At 45.3% G+C, this 21,066-nt stretch overlaps 1 protein-coding gene across 1 annotated transcript in view; it reads left to right on the top strand.

Moving 5' to 3' along the window:
* The first annotated feature begins 246 nt into the window (after positions 1–246).
* LOC134936062 (oocyte zinc finger protein XlCOF7.1-like) overlaps positions 247–21,066 on the top strand; it is a 65,534-nt gene continuing 44,714 nt past the window's right edge. The window contains exon 1 of the mRNA XM_063930971.1: positions 247–405. The gene's annotated coding sequence lies outside the window, so the exon portion shown is untranslated. The remainder of the gene's footprint in view (positions 406–21,066) is intronic.

Below are 21,066 nucleotides of genomic sequence, written 5' to 3'. Positions count from 1 at the left end.
TTAACAGGAAAGGCTCTGCCTCACCTGCCTCACCCCACCGCACGTCACTGATATATATATATGTGTGTGTGTACATGTACATGTTATGTTTGAGAGAAAATGCCTAGTCTTGTAATACATTGCATTGTCCTGCTTTACTATGGGGCTGTCACCACTTCAGGAGCTGAAGGAGTTAATACAATCAGGAAGTGAGAGAGAGGCTCTGTGTGAGCTCAGAGTGGAGGACATGGATTAGGGGAAGGAGGGGGGAGGAGAAGTTTCCTGTGTGTGTGGAGAGAGGACGCTGGTGCTGGGCTTGTTTTTCACTCATCAGCTGCTTGTTTTTTATTTTAGAGTTGGCAACATTGGACACAACACATTTCAGTGGAGGAGGCGGGAGAGGAGGTGACGGTGACCGGCAGTGAGGTGAGCGATGTGCCTGGTGTATGAGAGCATACCTCCCAACATGACCCTCTCCAGGAGGGACACGATGCTCTGCTTCTGGACTTTTCTCATAATTTATGATTCCCTTCACCTGTGTTGAACTAGTTAATGGATAAGAAAGGTGTTTCAGCACAGGTTGTTTGTGTAACGTTAATCTAACCTAGTGTTGCCATGTGAGTTATATAGATGTAGCTGCTTGTGATGAGGGTGTGACTTCCTGTCCAGGCTGCCTTGTTCAACATGACTACTTGGAACTAGCATGCAGTGTTTGTCTTCATTTAATACATCTGAAACACAGGTGATGGCAATCATAAATTAAGAGAAGTCCAGGAGCAGAGCATTCTGTCCCTCCTGGAGAGGGTCATGTTTGGAGGTATGTGAGAGACATCTGTGGACACCATATATGGTATGTGTGAGCAGCTCCCCACACGTGGGACGTAAGGTCTAATTCAGACCTGATCGCAAAAGCAAAATCTTTCTCTAATGGGCAAAACCATGTGCTCTGCAGGGGTGGGCATGGCTGACAGCTGATGGGTGTCATTGCCTAGCAATCACCTCTGCCTGATTGACAGGCAGAAGTGGTCGCTAGGTGGGAGAGGGTGACACGGTGGTGTTTGGACGCCATTTGGTGACAAGTAGCTCCCAGCCTGCGCGTAAAAGCTGCACTGGCCGGGAGCTACTCATGAAGTACAATAGCATGGCCGTTGTGCGATGCTTTTGTACTTCAGCGACGAGGAAGGAATTGATGTGCGGGATGGGCTAGCCCTGTGCTGGGCGTCCCCCCGCATGTCTGTGTTCCTGATCGTATCTGTGCTAAATTTAGCACAGCTACTATCAACCCGGAATGACCCCCATGATTTTGCCCATTAGAGAAATATTTTGCTGTTGCAGTCAGGTCTGAATTATGCCCCCTATGCAGTAAGAATTGCAATTTCTGATAAAAAGCAGTTTCTGCGATCAAATAGTTGCCGCGCAGAATTTGATCTGATCGCAGAATCATGCGCAATTACCGTAACATCCAAGATTATTCCGATCTGCGCCAGGTAAGGTCGGCTACAATTCTTGTGACACAAGAGGCTGGAAGTGGTCATCGCTGATGTCAGAGGCCCTCCTTAAAAACTCCTGGGACGCCTGCGTTTTCTCACACACACCCAGAAAATGGCAGGTTTCCACCCAGAAACGCCAGAAACGTCAGTCAATCAGCGTCTGCATTGTGATCACGATGTGTGCGCATTTACTGTCGCTATTATTACTCACGCAGGCGCAATACAAACCCTGCTCATGTGCCGCTGTTTGATAATCAGCCTGAATGACCCCCATAGTCCCTAGTGCATACCTCGCAACTGTCCCGATTTTTGTGGGACAGTCCCGCTATCCCTCCTATGGGCCACAGTGTCCCGCGGTATTGGAGGGAGGGGCAGTGGGGAGGCTCCTGTCACTCACTGCTCTGCTTAATGCAGAGCAGCAATGAATAGATATTGTGCACATCGTCTATTCCCAGGAGGCAAAGGGACTGAGGCATGGCCAGCAGCTCACAGAGTGTCCTGTTTTGTCTGCTGTGGATGTTGGGAGGTATGCTAGTGTATCATGTGTATAACCTAGGACAGAGCCCCTGCTGTATAATACCACTGCACATTATACATATACAGTATATATAGAGATAGATGTTATTGGTATATAGTCCCTAGTGTATCATGTATATAACCTAGGTCAGAGTCCCTGCTGTATAATACCACTGCACATTATACATATACAGTATATATAGAGATAGATGTTATTGGTATATAGGGCGGGATGTACTAATGTACATCGCCGCCCATCGCCGCCCTGCGCCACGATGCTGATCGCATATGTACTAACATATGCGATCAGCATTGCGGAGGACAGCTCTTCCGATAAGAGCTGTCCTCCGCGATGCGCAGCGGCAGCCTGACTTCCGGGATTCGGCCCCAGAAGTCAGTCTGCGCATGCGCGGGGTGACGGGGGGCGGCCGCAGGGCATGCTGGGAGGGATCCGATCGGATCCCTCACACAGCGCCGCGGAGAGAAGCTCCATAGGCTTCTATGGATGTACGCCAGCTAAAGCTGGCGTACCCCACCGCGGCGCTGACCTGGCGGCCGGGGCTTAGTACATCAGGAAATGCGGTAAACAGGGAGTTTACCGCATTTTCTGTTTAGTACATCCCGCCCATAGTCCCCAGCGTATCATGTATATAACCTAGGATAGTGTCCCTGCTGTATAATAACACTGCACATTATACATATACAGTATATATAGAGATAGATGTTAGTGGTATATAGTCCCTAGTGCAGGCCTGGCCAACCTGTGGCTCTCCAGCTGTTGTAAAACTACAAGTCCCATCATGCTTTGCCACTGTTTTGCTATTAAGGAATGCTAAAACCGTGGCAGGGCATGTGTAGTTTCACAACATCTGGAGAGCCACAGGTTGGCCAGGCCTGCCCTAGTGTATCATGTATAAAACCTAGGAGAGAGTCCCTGCTGTATAATAACACTGCACATTATACATATACAGTATATATAGAGATAGATGTTATTGGTATATAGTCCCTAGTGTATCATGTGTATAACCTAGGACAGTGTCACTGCTGTATAATATCACTGCACATTATACATATACAGTATATATAGAGATAGATGTTATTGGTATATAGTCCCTAGTGTATCATGTGTATAACCTAGGACACAGTCCCTGCTGTATAATATCACTGCACATTATACATGTACAGTATATATAGAGATAGATGTTATTGTTATATAGTCCCCAGCGTATCACGTGTATAACTTAGGACACAGTCCCTGCTGTATAATAACACTGCACATTATACATATACAGTATATATAGAGATAGATGTTATTGGTATATAGTCCCTAGTTTATCATGTGTATAACCTAGGGCAGAGTCCCTGCTGTATAATAACACTGCACATTATACATATACAGTATATATAGAGATAGATGTTATTGTTATATAGTGCCCAGCGTATCACGTGTATAACTTAGGGCAGCGTCCTTGCTGTATAATAACACTGCACATTATACATATACAGTATATATAGAGATAGATGTTATTGGTATATAGTCCCTAGTGTATCATGTGTATAACCTAGGCATAGGTGTGTGCAGGGGGGATTCCTGGTGCGCACAGGCACCCCCTAATGTCTGACACCCTGATCTCACATGCCTGATGCAGCGATCGCCGAACAAGCTGATTACTGTCTCCTCTGTGCTGCACCCTGTCAGGACTGTATTACTGAGCGGACGCCTGGGTTAATCAAGGGTGCCACTGCCACTGGCTTTCAAACTCCCAGCTCAACCTCCATGTACAAAAACAGTATGATGTGATGTGATTACCCGCCACATGCCCTCCTCTCTCATTCTATGCTATGCCAACGCCAGCCACTGATGAGGATCAGCAACATTGACACGTCACACGTATTTCCAGCAGCAGCAATACTAGTCTGCGACTGTCAGTGTCCGTGCGTGGCTGACTTGTAACTAAGCTGCTGCAGCTTGCAGAGGAAAGAGAGGGGAAGCCAGACCAGGCTGAGGAGGAGCAGTGTAATTACAGTGAGTGCCATGAGGGGTGTTTGTTTGGTGCACACCACAACATCTGACAATGTATCTGCTTTATTAGGATTGGTACAAGGGTGGACATTTTATATTGCGTTGACCATCAATAGATGGTGCTAGACACGCCCAAAAGGCGGTGCTAGACACACCCCTCTGACAGTGCACCCCCTAATAAAATGTGCTGCGCACGCCTATGAACCTAGGATAGAGTCCCTCCTGTATAATATCACTGCACATTATACATATACAGTGTATATATATATATATGTCATTAGTATATGGTCCCTAGCGTATCATGTATATAACCTAGTACATAGTCCCTGCTGTATAATAACACTGCACATTATACATATACAGTATATATAGAGATCAGGAGCGGCCCTTGGGGCGGCCTGGGGGTGCGGCCGCAGTCACCTCCGCCTACCCACACCCCGCTCCCCGGCTGCAGCGGACGTCGTGGGCTATGTGGGCGTCCGCTGCAGCCGGCTCCAGTGACAGACACTAGAGGTCAGGATTGACCTCTAGGGTCTGTGCGGCGCTGCTATGGGAGAGACGTCATGACGTCTCTCCCATAGAGAGGAGCCGGCGGCCAGACGGAGCAGCAGCAGTGGTCAGGAAGCAGGAGCGGGGCAGTGGTAAGTATTGTTTTTTTATTTTGTGTGTGTTAACAGGGGGCACAGCAGCAGAGGGAACAACTGTCGGGGGCATGGCAACAGAGGGCACAACTATTGGGGGCACAGCAGCAGAGGGCACAACTATTAGGGGCACAGCAACAGGGGGCACAACGGGGCACAGCATATGAGGGCACAACTGTCGGGGGTACAGCAGCAGAGGGCACAGCAACAGAGAGCACAGCTACTGGGGGCAAATCAACTGGAGGGCACAACTACTTGGGGCAAATCTGGGGGCATTCCCCTATGAAGCCACACCCCTACTTTTTGAAATGCGGGGGGGGGGGGGTGCCAGTGGAAACTTTCGCACTGGGTACCACAAGGTGTAGAACAGGCCCTGATAGAGATAGATGTTATTGGTATATAGTCCCTAGCGTATCATGTATATAACCTAGGACAGTGTCCCTGCTGTATAATAACACTGCACATTATACATATACAGTATATATAGAGATAGATGTTATTGGTATATAGTCCCTAGTGTATCATGTATATAACCTAGGTCAGTGTCCCTGATGTATAATAACACTGCACATTATACATATACAGTATATATAGAGATAGATGTTATTGGTATATAGTCCCTAGTGTATCATGTATATAACCTAGGACAGCGTCCCTGCTGTATAATAACACTGCACATTATACATATACAGTGTATATAGAGATAGATGTTATTGGTATATAATCCCTAGTGTATCATGTGTATAACCTAGGACGGTATCCCTGCTGTATAATAACACTGCACATTATACATATACAGTGTATATAGAGATAGATGTTATTTGTATATAGTCCCTAGCGTATCATGTGTATAACCTAGGACAGAGTCCCTGCTGTATAATAACACTGCACATTATACATATACAGTATATATAGAGAGAGATGTTATTGGTATATAGTCCCTAGTGTATCATGTGTATAACCTAGGACACAGTCCCTGCTGTATAATAACACTGCACATTATACATATACAGTATATATAGAGATAGATGTTATTGGTATATAGTCCCTAGCGTATCATGTGTATAACCTAGGACAGCGTCCCTGCTGTATAATAACACTGCACATTATACATATACAGTATATATAGAGACAGATGTTACTGGTATATAGTCCCTAGCGTATCGTGTATAACCTAGGACAGCGTCCCTGCTGTATAATAACACTGCACATTATACATATACAGTATATATAGAGATAGATGTTATTGGTATATAGTCCCTAGCGTATCATGTGTATAACCTAGCACACAGTCCCTGCTGTATAATAACACTGCACATTATACATATACAGTATATATAGAGATAGATGTTATTGGTGTATAGTCCCTAGCGTATCATGTGTATAACCTAGGACAGTATCCCTGCTGTATAATAACACTGCACATTATACATATACAGTATATATATATATATATATATATATATATATATATATATATATATATAGAGAGAGAGATAGATGTTATTGGTATATAGTCCCCAGCGTACCATGTGTATAACCTAGGACACAGTCCCTGCTGTATAATAACACTGCACATTATACATATACAGTATATATAGAGAGAGATGTTATTGGTATATAGTCCCTAGTGTATCATGTGTATATAACCTAGGACATAGTCCCTGTTATATAATAACACTGCACATTATACATATACAGTATATAGAGATAGATGTTATTGGTATGTAGTCCCTAGTGTATTATGTATAACCTAGGGCAGCGTCCCTGCTGTATAATAACACTGCACATTATACATATACAGTATATATAGAGATAGATATTACAGGTTGAGTATCCCTTATCCAAAATGCTTGGGACCAGACGTATTTTGGATATTGGATTTTTCGGTATTTTGGAATAATTGCATACCATAATGAGATATCATAGTGATGGGACCTAAATCTAAGCACAGAATGCATTTATGTTACATATATACCTTATACACACAGCCTGAAGGCAATTTTAGCCAATATTTTTTATAACTTTGTGCATTAAACAAAGTGTGTGTACATTCACACAATTCATTTATGTTTCATATACACCTTATACACACAGCCTGAAGGTAATTTAATACAATATTTTTAATAACTTTGTGTATTAAACAAAGTTTGTGTACATTGAGTCATCAAAAAACAAAGGTTTCACTATCTCACTCTCGTTCAAAAAAGTCTGTATTTCGGAATATTCCGTATTTCGGAATATTTGGATATGGGATACTCAACCTGTATTGGTATATAGTCCATAGCTTATCATGTGTATAACCTAGAACAGAGTCCCTGCTGTATAATAACACTGCACATTATACATATACAGTATATATAGAGATGGATGTTATTGGTATATAGTCCCTAGTACATCATGTGTATAACCTAGGACAGAGTCCCTGCTGTATAATAACACTGCACATTATACATATACAGTATATATAGAGATAGATATTATTGGTATATAGTCCATAGCTTATCATGTGTATAACCTAGAACAGAGTCCCTGCTGTATAATAACACTGCACATTATACATATACAGTATATATAGAGATGGATGTTATTGGTATATAGGCCCTAGCGTATCATGTGTATAGCCTAGGACAGCGTCCCTGCTGTATAATAACACTGCACATTATACATATACAGTATATATAGAGAGAGATGTTATTGGTATATAGGCCCTAGTGTATCATGTGTATAACCTAGGATAGAGTCCCTGCTATATAATAACACTGCACATTATACATATACAGTATATATAATGATAGATGTTATTGGTATATAGTCCCTAGTGTATCATGTGTATAACTTAGGGCAGCGTCCTTGCTGTATAATAACACTGCACATTATACATATACAATATATATATAGAGATAGATGTTATTGGTATATAGGGGGTCATTCCGAGTTGTTCGCTCTGAAAATTTCTTCGCATCGCAGCGGTTTCCCACTTAGTGCGCATGCGCAATGTTCGCATTGCGACTGCGCCAAGTAAATTTGCTAAGGAGTTAGGTATTTTACTCACGGCTCTTTCATCGCACAGGCGATCGGAGTGAGATTGACAGGAAGTGGGTGTTACTGGGCGGAAACAGGCCGTTTTATGGGCGTGTGGGAAAAAACGCTACCGTTTCTGGGAAAAACACGGGAGTGGCTGGAGAAACGGAGTAGTGTCTGGGCGAACGCTGGGTGTGTTTGTGACGTCAAACCAGGAACGACAAGCACTGAACTGATCGCACTGGCAGAGTAAGTCTCGAGCTACTCAGAAACTGCACAGAGATGTCTTATCGCAATGTTGCGAATCTTTCGTTCGAAATTTTAAGAAGCTAAGATTCACTCCCAGTAGGCGGCGTCTTAGCGTGTGCAATGCTGCTAAAATCGCCTTGCGAGCGAACAACTCGGAATGAGGGCCATAGTCCCTAGCGTATCATGTGTATAACCTAGGACAGAGTCCCTGCTGTATAATAACACTGCACATTATACATATACAGTATATAGAGATAGATGTTATTGGTATATAGTCCCTAGCGTATCACGTGTATAACTTAGGGCAGATTCCCTGCTGTATAATAACACTGCACATTATACATATACAGTACATATAGAGATAGATGTTATTGGTATATAGTCCCTAGTGTATCATGTGTAGAACCTAGGACAGAGTCCCTGCTGTATAATAACACTGCACATTATACATATACAGTACATATAGAGATAGATGTTATTGGTATATAGTCCCTAGTGTATCATGTGTATAACCTAGGACAGTATCCCTGATGTATAATAACACTGCACATTATACATATACAGTATATATAGAGATAGATGTTATTGGTATATAGTCCCTAGTGTATCATGTGTAGAACCTAGGACAGAGTCCCTGCTGTATAATAACACTGCACATTATACATATACAGTACATATAGAGATAGATGTTATTGGTATATAGTCCCTAGTGTATCATGTGTATAACCTAGGACAGTATCCCTGATGTATAATAACACTGCACATTATACATATACAGTATATATAGAGATAGATGTTATTGGTATATAGTCCCTAGTGTATCATGTGTAGAACCTAGGACAGAGTCCCTGCTGTATAATAACACTGCACATTATACATATACAGTACATATAGAGATAGATGTTATTGGTATATAGTCCCTAGTGTATCATGTGTATAACCTAGGACAGTATCCCTGATGTATAATAACACTGCACATTATACATATACAGTATATTTAGAGATAGATGTTAGTGGTATATAGTCCCTAGTGTGTCATGTGTATAACCTAGGACAGAGTCCCTGCTGTATAATAACACTGCACATTATACATATACAGTACAGGTTGAGTATCCCATATCCAAATATTCTGAAATACGGACTTTTTTGAGTGAGAATGAGATAGTGAAATCTTTGTTTTTTGATGGCTCATTGTACACAAACTTTGTTTAATACACAAAGTTATTAATAATATTGTATTAAATGACCTTCAGGCTGTGTATACAAGGTGTATATGAAACATAAATGAATGGATAAGATCTTGGTTGAAGGATAGAAAACAGAGAGTTGTGGTAAATGGAGTGCATTCACAGGAGGGAAATGTTACCAGTGGAGTACCCCAGGGATCTGTACTTGGACCAGTGCTTTTTAATATCTTTATTGGTGACATTGCAAATGGCATTAAAGGGAAAGTATGCCTTTTTGCTGATGACACAAAGGTATGCAACAGGGTAGACACACCAGGTGGGGTAAAACAAATGATTGAGGATCTAGGTAGACTAGAGGAATGGTCAAGAGTCTGGCAATTACAATTTAATGCCAAAAAATGCAAAATCATGCACTTGGGTCTCAAAAATCCTAAAGCTAAATACAGTATTAATGGCACTATACTGGAAATTACTGAGGAGGAAAGGGATCTAGGAGTCACTATTTCAGATGACTTAAAAGCAGGTAAGCAATGTAACAAGGCAATGAGGAAGGCTAGTCAGATGCTTGGCTGCATTGGGAGAGGAATCGGCAGCAGAAAGAAAGAAGTAATAATGCCACTGTATAGGTCATTGGTACGGCCTCATCTAGAATACTGTATTCAGTTCTGGAGGCCATATCTTCAAAAGGATATTAATACATTAGAAACTGTACAACGGAGGGCAACCAAAATGGTGCATGGCCTACATCACAAAACATACCCAGAAAGACTAAGAAATCTCAATATGTATAGTTTGGAGCAGAGAAGGGAAAGGGGGGACATGATAGAAACTTTCAAATATATGAAGGGTTTTAACAAAGTCCAGGAGGGAAACATTCTCCAAATGAAGAGAAGCAATAGGACACGAGGACATGCACTGAGACTGGAGGGGGGGAGGTTCAGGGGAAATTTGCGGAAAAATTATTTCACAGAAAGGGTAGTGGACAAGTGGAATAGCCTCCCATCAGAGGTGGTAGAGGCTAAGACAGTAGAGCAATTTAAACATGCATGGGATAGACATAAGGATATCCTTACAAAGAAATAAGGATCAAATAAGGTTAGTGATAAAAAATAATATAAAAAAATAAAATAAGGGGCAGACTAGATTGGCCAAGTGGTTCTTATCTGCCGACAAATTCTATGTATAAATGAATTGTGTGAATATACACACACTTTGTTTAATGCACAAAGTTATAAAAAATATTGGCAAAAATGACCTTCAGGCTGTGTGTATAAGGTGTATATGAAACATAAATGTATTCTGTGCTTAGATTTAGGTCCCATCATCATGATATCTCATTATGGTATCTAATTATTCCAAAATACGGAAAAATCTGTTATCCAAAATACCTCTGGTCCCAAGCATTTTGGATAAGGGGGACTCAACCTGTATAAACAGAGAGATGTTATTGGTATATAGTCCCTAGTGTATCATGTATATAACCTAGGTCAGCGTCCCTGCTGTATAATAACACTGCACATTATACATATACAGTATATATAGAGATAGATGTTATTGGTATATAGTCCCTAGTGTATCATGTATATAACCTAGGACAGAGTCACTGCTGTATAATAACACTGCACATTATACATATACAGTATATATAGAGATAGATGTTATTGGTATATAGTCCCTAGTGTATCATGTGTATAACCTAGGACAGAGTCCCTGCTGCATAATAACACTGCACATTATGCATATACAGTATATATAGAGATAGAGGTTATTGGTATATAGTCCCTAGTGTATCATGTGTATAACCTAGGACAGTATCCCTGCTGTATAATAACACTGCACATTATACATATACAGTATATATAGATAGATGTTATTGGTATATAGTCCCTAGTGTATCATGTATATAACCTAGGACACAGTCCCTGCTGTATAATAACACTGCACATTATACATATACAGTATATATAGAGATAGATGTTATTGGTATACAGTCCCTAGTGTATCATGTGTATAACCTAGGACAGAGTCCCTCCTGTATAATAGCACAGCACATTATACATATACAGTATATATAGAGAGATAGATGTTATTGGTATATAGTACCTAGTGTATCATGTGTATAACCTAGGGCAGCGTCCCTGCTGTATAATAACACTGCACATTATAGATATACAGTATATCTCTGTATAGAGGGGGTCATTCCGACCCGATCGCTCGCTGCAGTATGTCGCAGCGCAGCGATCGGGTCAGAACTGCGTATGTCGGCGCCATAGTGTGCCGGCGCAGGGCCGGTGACAGGGGGGGTCAAAGGGGTCACCTGTACTGGGCCCCAAGGATCAGAGGGGCCCCAAGTATATGCCACATAGTGTCCGGCAGGGAATTATCATGGAGTTATTGGGGAGAGACAGACCATGGTGTGTGTGTGGGGAGGAAGGAGAGATATACAAATTTATATATCTGTATACTGTAGATAAATGTAAAAAAATATATTCATAATAACATTTTATTATATAGTGCAGATAATTCCGTTGCTCTGAGGGGGCCCCAGAGATATCTGTGTTCCGGGCCCCAAGATGTCTGTTGCCGGCCCTGGTCGTCGGTGCCCAGCGATCGCCTCTGAGACAGAGGAGGTCGCTGGGTGGGAGGGGGCTGAATGGCTGCGTTAAGCCGCCGTCTAGGGGGAGCGGTCCGGCCAACGCAGGCGTGGCCGGACCGTTGCGTGGGCGGGCCGCGGCAGCTGCGCGACGTGTCATGCAGCCGCTGTGGCCAGCAGGAGCGACGAGTAACTCCCGGCCAGCCGCAGGAGTTGCGCTGGCCGGGAGTTACTCCTCAAATACAAAGGCATCGCCTCTGTGCGATGCTTTTGTATTTGTGCGGAGTGGGGGGGGAGGGGGCACTGACTTGCGGAGTGTATTTAGAGACAGATGTTATTGATATATAGTCCCTAATGTATCATCAGGGCCAGCCCAACCCTATTTCTCATGCGTCCTAGAGGATGCTGGGGTCCACATTAGTACCATGGGGTGTAGACTGGACCACCAGGAGCCACTGGCACCTCATGAGTTCAACAGTGTGGGCTGGCTCCTCCCTCCATGCCCCTCTCACCAGACCCAGTCTAGAAAATGTGCCCAGAGGAGCCAGTCACAGCCAGGGGAGCTCCTAGAGCTTCTTTAGTTTTATTATTTCTCTGACGTCCTAGTGGATGCTGGGACTCCGTCAGGACCATGGGGAATAGCGGCTCCGCAGGAGACAGGGCACAAGAATAAAAGCTTTAGGATCAGGTGGTGTGCACTGGCTCCTCCCCCTATGACCCTCCTCCAAGCCTCAGTTAGATTTTTGTGCCCGAACGAGAAGGGTGCAGGCTAGGTGGCTCTCCTGAGCTGCTTAGAATAAAAGTTTATTTTAGGTTTTTTTATTTTCAGTGAGACCTGCTGGCAACAGGCTCACTGCATCGTGGGACTAAGGGGAGAAGAAGCGAACTCACCTGCGTGCAGAGTGGATTGGGCTTCTTAGGCTACTGGACATTAGCTCCAGAGGGACGATCACAGGTTCAGCCTGGATGGGTCCCGGAGCCGCGCCGCCGCCCCCCTTACAGAGCCAGAAGAGCGAAGAGGTCCGGTGAAATCGGCGGCAGAAGACGGTCCTGTCTTCAGACTAAGGTAGCGCACAGCACCGCAGCTGTGCGCCATTGCTCTCAGCACACTTCACACTCCGGTCACTGAGGGTACAGGGCGCTGGGGGGGGAGCGCCCTGAGACGCAATATAAACAGATAATACCGTAGGTTGGCAAAAGAATACATCACATATAGCTCCTGGGCTATATGGATGTATTTTAACCCCTGCCATTTTTACACAAAAGAGCGGGAGATAAGGACGTCGTGAAGGGGCGGAGCCTATCTCCTCAGCACACAAGCGCCATTTTCCCTCACAGCTCCGCTGGAAGGACGGCTCCCTGACTCTCCCCTGCAGACCTGCTACAGAATCAGGGTAAAAAAGAGAAGGGGGGGCACTATTGGCAGCAAATAATAATATAAACAGCAGCTATAAGGGAATAACACTTTATATAAGGTTATCCCTGTATATATATAGCGCTTGGTGTGTGCTGGCAGACTCTCCCTCTGTCTCTCCAAAGGGCTAGTGGGGTCCTGTCCTCTATCAGAGCATTCCCGGTGTGTGTGCTGTGTGTTGGTACGTGTGTGTCGACATGTATGAGGAGGAAAATGAGGTGGAGGCGGAGCAATTGCCTGGGTTAGTGATGTCACCCCCTAGGGAGTCGACACCTGACTGGATGATCGTATTTAAAGAATTACGTGATAATGTCAGCACTTTACAAAAAACTGTTGACGACATTAGACAGCCGGCAAATCAATTAGTGCCTGTCCAGGCGTCTCAGACACCATCAGGGGCCCTAAAACGCCCGTTACCTCAGTGGGTCGACACAGACCCAGACACAGATACTGAGTCTAGTGTCGACGGTGAGGAGACAAACGTAATGTCCAGTAGGGCCACACGTTACATGATCACGGCAATGAAGGAGGCATTGAACATTTCTGACACTACAAGTACCACAAAGAAGGGTATTATGTGGGGTGTGAAAAAACTACCAATAGTTTTTCCTGAGTCAGATGAATTAAATGAGGTGTGTGATAAAGCGTGGGTTTCTCCCGACAAAAAACTGCTAATTTCTAATAAATTATTGGCACTATATCCTTTCCCGTCAGAGGTTAGGACACGTTGGGAAACACCCCCTAGAGTAGATAAGGCGCTCACACGTTTATCTAAACAAGTAGCGTTACCGTCTCATGATACGGCCACCCTCAAAGAACCAGCTGATAGAAGGCTGGAAAATATCCTAAAAAGTATATACACACATACTGGTGTTATACTGCGACCAGCAATCGCTTCAGCCTGGATGTGCAGTGCTGGAGTCGCGTGGTCGGATTCCCTGACTGAAAATATTGATACCCTGGATAGGGACAATATATTGTTAACTATAGAGCATTTGAAGGATGCATTACTATATATGCATGATGCACAGAGGGAGAGTCTGCTATATATGCGTGATGCACAGAGGGATATTTGCACCCTGGCATCAAGAGTAAGTGCTATGTCCATTTCTGCCAGAAGAGCGTTATGGACGCGACAGTGGTCAGGGGATGCGGATTCCAAACGACATATGGAAGTATTGCCGTATAAAGGGGAGGAGTTATTTGGGGCTGGTCTATCGGACCTGGTGGCCACGGCAACGGCTGGAAAGTCCACCTTTTTACCCCAGGTCACTCCACATCAGCAGAAAAAGACACCGTCTTTTCAGACTCAGTCATTCGTTCCCATAAGTACAAGCGAGCAAAAGGCCACTCTTTTCTGCCCCGGGGCAGAGGAAGAGGAAACAGACTGCACCATGCAGCCGCTTCCCAGGAGCAGAAGCCCTCCCCTGCTTCTGCCAAGTCTTCAGCATGACGCTGGGGCTTTATAAGCAGACTCAGACATGGTGGGGGCCCGTCTCAAGAATTTCAACGCGCAGTGGGCTCACTCGCAAGTGGATCCCTGGATTCTACAGGTAGTATCGCAGGGGTACAAGCTGGAATTCGAGGCGTTTCCCCCTCGCCGGTTCCTGAAGTCTGCTCTACCAAAGTCTCCCTCCGACAGGGAGGCAGTTTTGGAAGCCATTCAAAAGCTGTATTCCCAGCAGGTGATAATCAAGGTACCCCTCCTACAACAGGGAAAGGGGTATTATTCCACGCTGTTTGTGGTACCGAAGCCGGACGGCTCGGTGAGACCAATTTTAAATCTGAAATCCTTGAACACTTACATAAAGAGGTTCAAATTCAAGATGGAGTCACTCAGAGCGGTGATAGCGAACCTGGAAGAAGGGGACTACATGGTGTCTCTGGACATCAAAGATGCTTATCTCCACGTCCCAATCTACCCTTCTCACCAAGGGTACCTCAGGTTTGTAGTACAAAACTGTCATTATCAGTTTCAGACGCTGCCGTTTGGGTTGTCCACGGCACCTCGGGTCTTTACCAAGGTAATGGCCGAAATGATGATTCTTCTTCGAAGAAAAGGCATCTTAATTATCCCTTACTTGGACGATCTCCTGATAAGGGCAAGGTCCAGGGAACAGTTAGAAGTCGGAGTGGCACTATCTCAGGTAGTGTTACGTCAGCACGGCTGGATCCTAAATATTCCAAAATCGCAGCTGATTCCAACGACACGTCTACTGTTCCTAGGAATGATTCTGGACACAGTCCAGAAGAAGGTGTTTCTCCCGGAGGAGAAAGCCAGGGAGTTATCCGAGCTAGTCAGGAACCTCCTAAAACCAGGCCAGGTGTCAGTGCATCAGTGCACAAGGGTCCTGGGAAAAATGGTGGCTTCTTACGAAGCGATTCCATTCGGAAGATTCCATGCAAGAACGTTTCAGTGGGATCTACTGGACAAATGGTCCGGATCGCATCTTCAGATGCATCAGCGGATAACCCTGTCGCCAAGGACAAGGGTGTCTCTCCTGTGGTGGCTGCAGAGTGCTCATCTACTAGAGGGCCGCAGATTCGGCATTCAGGACTGGGTCCTGGTGACCACGGATGCCAGCCTGAGAGGCTGGGGAGCAGTCACACAGGGAAGAAATTTCCAGGGCTTGTGGTCAAGCATGGAAACATCTCTTCATATAAACATTCTGGAACTAAGGGCCATTTACAATGCCCTAAGTCAAGCTAAACCCCTGCTTCAGGGTCAGGCGGTATTGATCCAATCGGACAACATCACGTTAGTCGCCCACGTAAACAGACAGGGCGGCACGAGAAGCAGGAGGGCAATGGCAGAAGCTGCAAGGATTCTTCGCTGGGCGGAAAATCATGTAATAGCCCTGTCAGCAGTGTTCATTCCGGGAGTGGACAACTGGGAAGCAGACTTCCTCAGCAGACACGATCTTCACCCGGGAGAGTGGGGACTTCACCCAGAAGTCTTCCACCTGATTGTAAACCGTTGGGAAAAACCAAGGGTGGACATGATGGCGTCCCGTCTAAACAAAAAACTGGACAGATATTGCGCCAGGTCAAGGGACCCTCAGGCAATAGCGGTGGACGCTCTGGTAACGCCGTGGGTGTACCAGTCAGTGTATGTGTTCCCTCCTCTGCCTCTCATACCAAAAGTGCTGAGAATCATAAGAAGGAGAGGAGTAAGAACTATACTCGTGGTTCCGGATTGGCCAAGAAGGACTTGGTACCCGGAACTTCAAGAGATGCTCACGGACGATCCGTGGCCTCTACCTCTAAGAAAGGACCTGCTCCAGCAGGGGCCTTGTCTGTTCCAAGACTTACCGCGGCTGCGTTTGACGGCATGGCGGTTGAACGCCGGATCCTGAAGGAAAAAGGCATTCCAGATGAAGTCATCCCTACCCTGGTCAAAGCCAGGAAGGACGTAACCGCAAGACATTATCACCGCATTTGGCGAAAATATGTTGCGTGGTGTGAGGCCAAGAAGGCCCCTACAGAGGAATTTCAACTGGGTCGTTTCCTCCATTTCCTGCAAACAGGACGGTCTATGGGCCTAAAATTAGGGTCCATTAAGGTTCAAATTTCGGCCTTGTCGATTTTCTTCCAAAAAGAACTGGCTTCAGTGCCTGAAGTTCAGACATTTGTAAAAGGGGTACTGCATATACAGCCTCCTTTTGTGCCTCCAGTGGCACCTTGGGATCTCAATGTTGTGTTGAGTTTCCTAAAGTCACATTGGTTTGAACCACTCACCACTGTGGACTTAAAATATCTCACATGGAAGGTGACGATGTTGTTAGCTTTGGCTTCAGCCAGGCGTGTGTCAGAATTGGCGGCTTTATCATATAAAAGCCCTTACTTAATTTTTCATTCTGACAGGGCAGAATTGAAGACTCGCCCTCAATTTCTACCTAAGGTGGTTTCTGCATTTCACATGAACCAACCTATTGTGGTACCTGCGGCTACTAGGGACTTGGAGGACTCCAAGTTGCTAGACGTTGTCAGGGCCCTGAAAATATGTTTCCAGGACGGCTGGAGTCAGAAAATCTGACTCGCTGTTTATCCTGTATGCACCTAACAAACTGGGTGCTCCTGCTTCTAAGCAGACGATTGCTCGTTGGATTTGTAGTACAATTCAGCTTGCACATTCTGTGGCAGGCTTGCCACAGCCAAAATCGGTAAAAGCCCATTCCACAAGGAAAGTGGGCTCATCTTGGGCGGCTGCCCGAGGGGTCTCGGCTTTACAACTTTGCCGAGCTGCTACTTGGTCAGGGGCAAACACGTTTGCTAAATTCTACAAATTTGATACCCTGGCTGAGGAGGACCTGGAGTTCTCTCATTCGGTGCTGCAGAGTCATCCGCACTCTCCCGCCCGTTTGGGAGCTTTGGTATAATCCCCATGGTCCTTACGGAGTCCCAGCATCCACTAGGACGTCAGAGAAAATAAGATTTTACTTACCGATAAATCTATTTCTCGTAGTCCGTAGTGGATGCTGGGCGCCCATCCCAAGTGCGGATTGTCTGCAATACTTGTATATAGTTATTGTTACAAAATTCGGGTTATTATTGTTGTGAGCCATCTTTTCAGAGGCTCCGTTTCGTGTTATCATACTGTTAACTGGGTTCAGATCACGAGTTGTACGGTGTGATTGGTGTGGCTGGTATGAGTCTTACCCGGGATTCAATATCCTTCCTTATTATGTACGCTCGTCCGGGCACAGTATCCTAACTGAGGCTTGGAGGAGGGTCATAGGGGGAGGAGCCAGTGCACACCACCTGATCCTAAAGCTTTTATTCTTGTGCCCTGTCTCCTGCGGAGCCGCTATTCCCCATGGTCCTTACGGAGTCCCAGCATCCACTACGGACAACGAGAAATAGATTTATCGGTAAGTAAAATCATATTTTTTCTAAGAGTATATTAGGCACAGGGAGGCTGCTGGCAGCAGCCTTCCTGCTTCGTGGGACTTATGGGGGGAGTAGTGTCCACACTGAGGGGTTATGAGCCACTATCACCGCTGACAGGACACTGAGCTCCTGAGGGTGATGATCGTTAGCTGCCCCAGGCGACCGCTCACTTCCGCAGCATGCCGCCACCCCCTAGCTAGTGATGTGCACTGGACATTTTTCGGGTTTTGTGTTTTGGATTCGGTTCCGCGGCCGTGTTTTGGATTCGGACGCGTTTTGGCAAAACCTCCCTGAAAATGTTTTGTCGGATTCGGGTGTGTTTTGGATTCGGGTGTTTTTTTCAAAAAACCCTCAAACAGCCAGGTCATTTCGATCCCATAGTATTATTAACCTCAATAACCAGGACATGGTAGTGGTTTTAGCATTTAATGGTGCCCTCCCGATGTTTTTCACCATCAAATGATAGTCATTCGATGTTCTTCCGATGGTGGCTTGTTTTTTTCTAATTCCCAATAGCTATGCCTCCCCTTGCTGCTGTGTGTGTATCAGGGAAACTTCCTAAGTTCGTTGGAGGCTGTCTGACACGCTCTCTGCTTCAGACATGAGCCTGCTCAGCCAGTCCCCTCACCCCCTCCCCTCTCTAGGCTGCTGCTTAGCAACAGGGCCCACTGCTAGCTCTGATTGGCTCTTACTGACTCAGAGAGCCAATCAGAGCACAGACCTCACCCTGCAGCAGCAGAAGCCACAGACACAAGGAGTTGGGGAGGAGACAGAGTGACATCACTGAACCTTATATCACCCCAGCTATACACCGCCACTGATCAGGGGGCATCATTTAGGAGGGCTATGGACAAAGTCCTTGCTTGAGTATGTTTTGGACTGTAGGAAGAACCAAGAGAAAATACAAAAAAAAAATGTGTGTGGTCCCCCCTACTAAGCATAACCAGCCTCGGGCTCTTTGAGCCGGTCCTGGTTGTGAAAATACGGGGAAGAAATTGACAGGGGATCCCCCGTATTTTAACAACCAGCACCGGGCACTGCGTCCGGTCCTGGTGCAAAAAATACGGGGCACAAAAGACATAGGGGTCCCCCGTATTTTTCACACCAGCGGGCTCCAATAGCTAGAGAGATAATGCCACAGCCGGGGGACACTTTTATACCGGTCCCTGTGGCCGTGGCATTAAATCCCCAACTAGTCAGCCCTGGCCGAGGCTGGGTATGCTTAGGAGGGGGGACCCCACGTATTTTTTTTCAGGTTTTTTTTAAACACTTGCGCCGTCCATGAAGTCGAATCCAGGATGCACAATATTATTGTATATATCAGTACAGAGCAATGTAACTGTGACACGTGTCCCGTGTTAAATACTACTTTAATCATGTTGTTGTTGTTGTTGTCGTTAATATTAAGTAATGACTATATGGAAGTCAGATTTAGAAAGCAAGTGAACATTTATTTTATTTCAGGACCACGCCCATATACTTGTCTAGAGACCTACATTCTCTTAGCCTGGGTCAAAATGAATCAACCCAGATACATGTCAATACAATGATTTTTCTAACATACAGTTACGCCCCATTCTTATAACCCTCCCATATGATTTCATACATCTTGAGTACAGTGTTATGCAATATTAGGACAATTGGCAAAGAAAACCAAAGGATATTTAGCCAATACATCCTCGTGATGAGGCTGACTCGTGATCTAACCATGTCTCCTTATTAGGAATTAAACTGGACTTCGGATGTGCGTACGTGGATTTAATATTAGCCAACAAAGTTGTTTTGTTCCTCTTAGCTCTTAGTGTGTATAAAGTTCATATTAATATGCTTTCTCATTTAGCTAGAAACAAAATGGATTCTCTTATGCTATTGGACAATAATGGTGAATGTGAGGTCACCTTTGATATTGTGATTATTATGTGTATGCATAATATACGTACTATCCCGTAGTACACATATATAGCTGTTAGGCCTTTAGAATGTTGCCTCTGTCACAGTATTTGACACCTGACAAGCAGTACAGAAGCTATAGAAAAGTATATATATTATTGTATATATCGGTACAGAGCGGTGTAACTGTGACCCATGTGTCCTGACAAGCAGTATAGAAGCTATAGAAAAGTATATATTATATACTGGTGGTCCCCAGTCCCTACAATGCAGCACACTAATCGGATATTTGCAGCACACTGAGCACAGATATGGAGTGTTTTCAGGCAGAGATCATAGATATTTTCAGCACACTGAGCACAGATTATTTGCAGCACACTGAGCACAGATATTTGCAGCACACTGAGCACAGATTACCAAGCTTTTCAGGGAGAGAACGCTAGAATACGAATCTTACGAGAATCCGACAGCAGGCGGATGATGTTCGGGCGCATTCGGGTTAACCGAGCAATGCGGGAGGATCCGATGCTGTCTCGGACCCGTGTAAAATAGGTGAAGTTCGGGGGGGTTCGGATCCCGAGGAACCGAACCCGCTCATCTCTACCCCTAACAGAGCCAGAAGATTCTGGTGGCGAGTGAGTCACCGGCCCTCCTGACAAGCGGGGAGCCGGTGTGAAGATGGCGGCAACAGGGTGGGAGTGCAGTATTAACTGCGCTCCAGAGGCTGTGTTACACTGTGCAGCGCTATGAGGGGTGCCCTAAGCCAGCGACTATGCCCTACACTGGTTACTCACGCTGTCAGGGACCTCTGTAACGCTGCCAGCACCATATGTCAGGCCAGTATAAAGATGTAAAGTGCATGAAGCAGCGCCATGTTCAAGGGGCAGGGCTTCTCCTCAGAGCGGATCCAGCAGCACACCAGCACCATTTTCCTGCCTGCAGATCCAGCTACAGTGATGACAGGGAGAGCTGTCCCTCCATGCAACTCCAGCTATCCTGTGTGGTACCAGGGGGTTGTAGAAGGGGGGGATGGCTGTGTAATTACTGTGTAGTCTATTAAGGTACACAGTCAGCGCTAGGTAGTTGTATTATATCTACCTAGGGAAGCGCTGTGTGTGTTGGCTCCAAGCTCTGTGCTTCTCTGAAGGATTTGGGGGTAAAACTGTGTCT

The sequence above is a fragment of the Pseudophryne corroboree genome, chromosome 6 (genome assembly GCF_028390025.1).
Source record: "Pseudophryne corroboree isolate aPseCor3 chromosome 6, aPseCor3.hap2, whole genome shotgun sequence".
NCBI classification, from domain to species: domain Eukaryota; kingdom Metazoa; phylum Chordata; class Amphibia; order Anura; family Myobatrachidae; genus Pseudophryne; species Pseudophryne corroboree.
The sequence above is the reverse complement of the archived record's forward strand: the minus strand, read 5'-3'. Positions and strand labels throughout refer to the sequence as shown.